Below are 6,015 nucleotides of genomic sequence, written 5' to 3'. Positions count from 1 at the left end.
TTTTTAGAAGAGCAGGAAATATTGGCACACATAGCTTGCCAGTCAGGAGCATGTGAAGCTGCTTCTGTTGACATTTCCTGATCTACACAACTGTTGGAGTCCCGTGAGTTCTGATGTCTCAAAGCAGTTGGCGGCATTTTAGAATGAGCCACAGAAGCTGCAGCAGCTGCCAGTCAGTATAAATAGGGGCCAGCCCACCCAACAGGGCCAGCCCACCCAAGAGGCAGACTGATGTGATCACCATGGGTGGCGGAATGCCAAGGGGCAGTGCCTGCATGGGCAACCCCACCCATCCCTGGAGAAGGAAGGAGAAGTGGTGGCATCGTCTGGCAGGATTTTGCCAGGAGCTACTGCAACTGGGACACGGGTGGCACTGTGGGTTAAACCACTGAGCCTAGGACTTGCCGATCAGAAGGTCGGCGGTTTGAATCCCCGCGACGGGGTGAGCTCCCGTTGCTCCGTCCCTGCTCCTGCCAACCTAGCAGTTCCAAAGCACATCAAAGTGCAAGTAGATAAATAGGTACCGCTTCGGCGGGAAGGTAAATGGCGTTTCCATGCGCTGCTCTGGTTTGCCAGAAGTGGCTTAGTCATGCTGGCCACATGACCCAGAAGCTGTATGCCGGCTTCCTTGGCCAATAAAGCGAGATGAGCGCCGCAACCCCAGAGTCGGCCACGACTGGACCTAATGGTCAGGGGTCCCTTTACCATTACCTTGCTGCAGCTGTGCAACCCCAGTATGCGAGATGACAGGGGCAAGGCACCTTCCCTCTTTGCCTCAGGCAGTGAAACAAGATAGGCAGCCCTGGGGACAAAGATTGACCAGTTGCTAGAAAATGCAAGAAGGGAGAGGGGTCTTGTGCTTAGGGCCTGTTTCTAGGTTTCCCACAGGCATTGGGCTGGCCACTGTGAGAACAGGATGCTGGCCATTGGCCTCATCCAGCAGCCTCTTCTTATGTTACCTCTGAAACAATCTATACACTCTGATGCTTTGCACTAGTTCAGAAGTAATCAATTCAAATTAGAACTGCAGACTCAAAATGCTTTTCTTCCCTAATGTACTTATATGCAAATTCCATAACTCATCTGAAAATGTAAAATGTCTGTGAAATAGGATTAGTCCAGTGCCAATTTGTTTGAGATTGTAATTATTTTATCATTGGCATTTATTTCATGCGAGTTTTGACAAATCTGGAACGTAGTGTTAATTCAGTTGAAAGGTGCAGAGATTGCAGCGAATGTCTTCCTTGGAAATTCATTTCCAGTTCTATTTATTAAAATGAATAAAAAGCCCACAGCCTAATCGAAATGGAGTTGGAATGGATCCTGTTTGAAATGTATGCCAATTTGCATTTCAAATGCTTGCAATTTAAATATCTGTCCAAGTCCATGAATATTTATATTTGATCCATGAAGATAATCACCTTTTTTTTACTGTCAGTCCTTCCTGGGCCAGAGAACAGCTCTGTAAAATCCCCAAAAGCAACCACAGAGGGAATGCCTCTAGTATTGAATTATCTACCTCAGAAGCCAAAGCTTTGGAGTTCTGCCAAAGTATTAGCTTCACATGTACTCTTCCTCCCTTCTTTTGGTTTTCATATTTTATAATACATTTGGGGAAAATTCACTAGAGCACTCTGTTAAGCTTAGTGGAAGAAAGGGTTAACTATGACGCTGTTTCTCTAGGTGGTGTCAAGGGTCAACATGGTCAGGCCCACTGACAAACCTCCTGATCTGCTTCTCCTCTTCACCATTGCTTGTTCACCTGCCTCTCCTTCTGGCCCAAACAAGGCTGGACAATAAGTGATGGAAATAAGGGTGGGGAACTTGCGGCTCTTCAGATGCTGCTGGACTCCAGCTCCCATCCTCCTTGACCATTGACCATGCTGGCTGGGGCCTGATGGGTCCTTGGAGTCCAATAGGGTCAGGTTCTTTCCATTCTTGCTGTGGAGTACACAGACACCCCATGGAAAGTCCTATCTTGGGGGGTACCTTTGCATGCAGGTCCTCAGTGCTTACTACATACAGTCGCAATAGAAAAAAAGGGACTCCCTGCACTTGTCATGCTTAGGTAGCAAGGAGGATTTGGGCAACTCCAGCTTAATTCTCACTCCTGCAGTTCTGTGCCACTAGAATCAGGGCTTGCTGAAATTCCCTGGTCCTCACCAACTAATAAGAACTGAAGGAGCAATGGCGACTGGTGTCTGTTGGGGTGGAAGGCAGGGAGATCAACATTAGGTGGCGCCATAGCCAATGACAGGCACAGCCAACTCATTCTACTTTGGTCCCCAGCCTCCTCCCTGCTGACTTCTACAAGGGGAGCACTGGGGCAGAAATTGCCAGCCAGTGACACCCACCGAATTGGTTGTATGTAAGAACACAGGTGGGTGGGAGCTGGCTGAGGGCAGTCTCAGACTGAGGGTGCATTTGCCTTAATGGACAAGCCGCTGAAGGAGGAGGAGGAGATGTCCTCTGTTGTGCCTGGCCGTCTTACACCAATGACATTTTGGATGGTGAATATAAATGTGTTTTAGTTACTGTACTTCTGCCCCACCTCCCCTCCCCTTACCAACGAAATACCCATCAAAGAACTCTTTAACCATCAATGTATGTAAATTTTGTAAAAATAAAATAAAAATAAAAACTTGAAAACATTGCGAGTGTTGAGAAGTCTTATTTACAATCAGAAGCAATCATGCTCACATTTCAAATCCTGGCTTTGAGGTTCATTGGCACTTTTGATAAGTCTTTTATAAGGGGCCCTTGGGATTAGAGCAGGGGTGGAGAGGATGTGTGGGTCTCCCGATATTGCAGGCTTATAACTCTCGGGTTTTTGGCAAAATCTTGACCCCACAGGTTAGGGGTCATTTTGTGGGGTGCTGTGAAACGCGGGATTTTCATCACCAAACATTGCAGGGAGGCTTGCCCTTGTGTTTGGCACCACTTTGAAGTAAATCGGACAACGTCGGTTTATCAGAGAAGGGGTCAAGGGGTGATATTGTGGGGTGCCCTAAAACATTGGGTTTTGACCATTGTCAGGGAACTGACATCGTAGCTAGAGGCAGAGGGAAGGCTCTCAAATGATGCTGGAGAAGGGCCCAGCAGGGAGAGAGGCAGCTCAGCAGATGGGGAAGCAATTCAGCGCAACACCAGGAATAAAGAGGGGCAGATGGGGGAATCGGCGAGAGGGCTCCCAGACTCTTCACCGGACACCAGCGGGGAGAGCACGGGTCCTCCGCTACCCACACCCTCCCTGCGCAGAAGACTTCCGCGCAGAGAGAGTAGGAGGAGACTGGGTGTCAAACAACTTTTATGTTGGAAAAGGTTTAAGAAACGCCCACTGATGGATTCTGCTAGCGACTGAGGCAGCCACGAAGTGAAGGGCTGTCCAGACTGAAAGGTTTAACAAGGCAACAAAGCCAGGAGAGGCGGCAACTTACGCACGAGCAACCCATACTCTTTACAACCATCAAACATTGTAGGGGGACTTCTGCCAGCGTTTGGTTCTGCTTTGGAGTGAATCAGATGACACAGGGTTTTCACCAAAATATTGACCCCGTGGGTTAGGGCGCTGTGGGCTTTTCACTGCCAAACATTAAAGGGGGCCTTTTCCTGGTGTTTGGCACTGGTCTGAAGTGAATTGGATGATGTTGGATTTTTGGCGAAATCTTGACCCTGAGATTAATAGCCTCATGCTCTACTTTATGAGCCTTCTGAGCCTTGTCAAATGCTGACAGCTTCTAGGAGCCGCAGGTGAGAGCTGGGTGCAGGGTGGGGGTCAATGTGCCCCCCACCAGAGGCATTACCCCTCCTCTAACACCCTATACACTCAGTGGTGGAGCTTCAAGCTCTGGTGGGGGCGCGGGGCAGAGAGCAGGCCAGGTCATGGCTGGTGCGTGTCCTGGGGGCGTGGCACTCCCCTCGCACCCCTGTTCCTCCGCCTGTGCATACACTCACTGTACACTTGTGTTTTGGTAACCTTATCAAGAACAAAGTTCTGCTGCCATCTGCTGGATACAGGTTTCTCTTCATGAAACACAGGCTAACAAGATGACTTAAAATGGACACGCATCCTTCCATTCTGTGCCCTTGAGTACTTTCATGTGTCATAAAATCAGCTGCAGTCCAGATGGGACAGCACAGTTAATGTATAAAAGCCGCAGGCATGAGCTATAGCTGAATCTACATTTATTTCCCTTCCTGCAAATGGGTAATAGGCGATAAAGTCATAAGAAATTTACACCGTGTCAGCTCATCAGTCGCATCTCTAGCTAAAGGTTGCCAACTTTTTAATTGGTCCCTGTAACCATTTATTTAACTGCCATTTAATATGCAGCAGTTAAGACAGGAACTCGGGAACTGTGATGTTCCAGATGTTGTACTCCCAACTCCCATCAGCCCCAGCCAGCAGAGCCAGGAATGATGGCAGTTGGGAGCCTAGCAACATCTGGAGGGCAAAACATTCTCACCTGTAATATTTACTGTGGTAGAGGGCAAGCTCTGATATGCCTTGGTATGACTAGAAAGGAACTCTGCACATGCACATAAGTGCTGGCATTCTTGAGTGTTCAAAACAGGTTCAAGTGGCATGCTGCATGTTGATGGACATGTGTGTGTGTGGGGGGTTTCCTTCCCCTGGAATGCACCCTGACGTTCCCACCCACCAGCATTCCCACCTGGAGATGCCAGGAGTTGACTTCCTGCATGCAAAGCATCTGCTACTGAGCTGCTATGGTGGCAGCAGAATTTTAAAGACATGGGCATGTGAAGGGGTTGAGAGGACCAGAGCTCATTGGCTGTTCTGTGCTAAGGACAGCCATTGCCGGTTGAGAGTAGATGACTGAACAAATAGCCTGTTCCTCATTTTCCAAAAGGAAACACAAATCCTAGGTAAAGCACACCTGGAACCCATAGAATCTTGTGGTGGCATGTATCAGTATTTGGGGGAAAGAGACAACGTTTGTGTGCCTCCTACATCAGGCTTAATTTTAGCCCTTCAGAGGCTTTTAGCTTTTGTTTCACTTGTTGGGCATGCCGTTCTATAAGCTGCTTTTGTGAAAAGAATTAAGAATAGATGTATTGGAAATCTGAGTTTATAGCAATAATTATAGTAACAAAACGCATAATTAGAAAGACTTTAGAAAACCATCAGTCGAGGTCAAAGGAAGTCTTAGGATGTGATAGCCAAAAATTTCAAAATGATGTTATGTTGTAAAAACTAATAAATGTGTAAAAACTAATAAAAAATTATTATTTTTTTAAATAATAATTTTAGCCCTTCAGAGGCTTTTAGCTTTTGTTTCACTTGTTGGGCATGCCATTCTATAAGCTGCTTTTTTCTAACCTTACATATTCAAAAGTGGCGTACAGCTCATTGAAGAACCAGCTACCATTAAACACGATGGCCCTCACCATTAAATACAGAGGCGTTAGTAATGATTTCAAACAGGCGAGAGTAAATTCTCAAAAAGGCACCTTCAATACCACCCACGACCACCTGTTCTATAGGGGAAGTCCTTGCCTGAACCTTGCCAGACCTTGGCCACTGGAGGCATCTAGCCATGACAATGCTTATCACAGGGATGGGGAACCACCAGCCAACCTGTGAACCAGATGCAACCCCTGGGGTCTCCCCATCAGGCTCAAGGCATCCCCTCCTTGCTCAGCCCCTTCCCTGCCGCAATTATGCCTGTAAAATGTAGGGCAGCACGTTTGCCTGCTTTATCTGATTTGGGGCTTGGTCCAGCACTTCCAAGTGGATCTGATTTGGTTCTGAGCCCCAAACCAATTGGGAGAGTCATGCAGTCGGGGTGGCAGGAGAAGGAGCTGCACGAAGCTGCCTGTACACCTGTCTCTTCCTGCTCCCTGGTCCTCCCCCTCAGAGTGCCCCCCCCCATTTTGACAATCCCAGATCATTTTTTAAAAAATACATTTTCATTAAATAAATTTTATTAACATATAAAACACATACATATACATTTACACAATTACACAATACACGTACATAACACACTACCT

Source organism: Podarcis pityusensis (genome assembly GCF_964106645.2).
Source record: "Podarcis pityusensis genome assembly, chromosome: 15".
Lineage (NCBI taxonomy): Eukaryota > Metazoa > Chordata > Lepidosauria > Squamata > Lacertidae > Podarcis > Podarcis pityusensis.
This window is presented reverse-complemented; position numbering follows the sequence as displayed.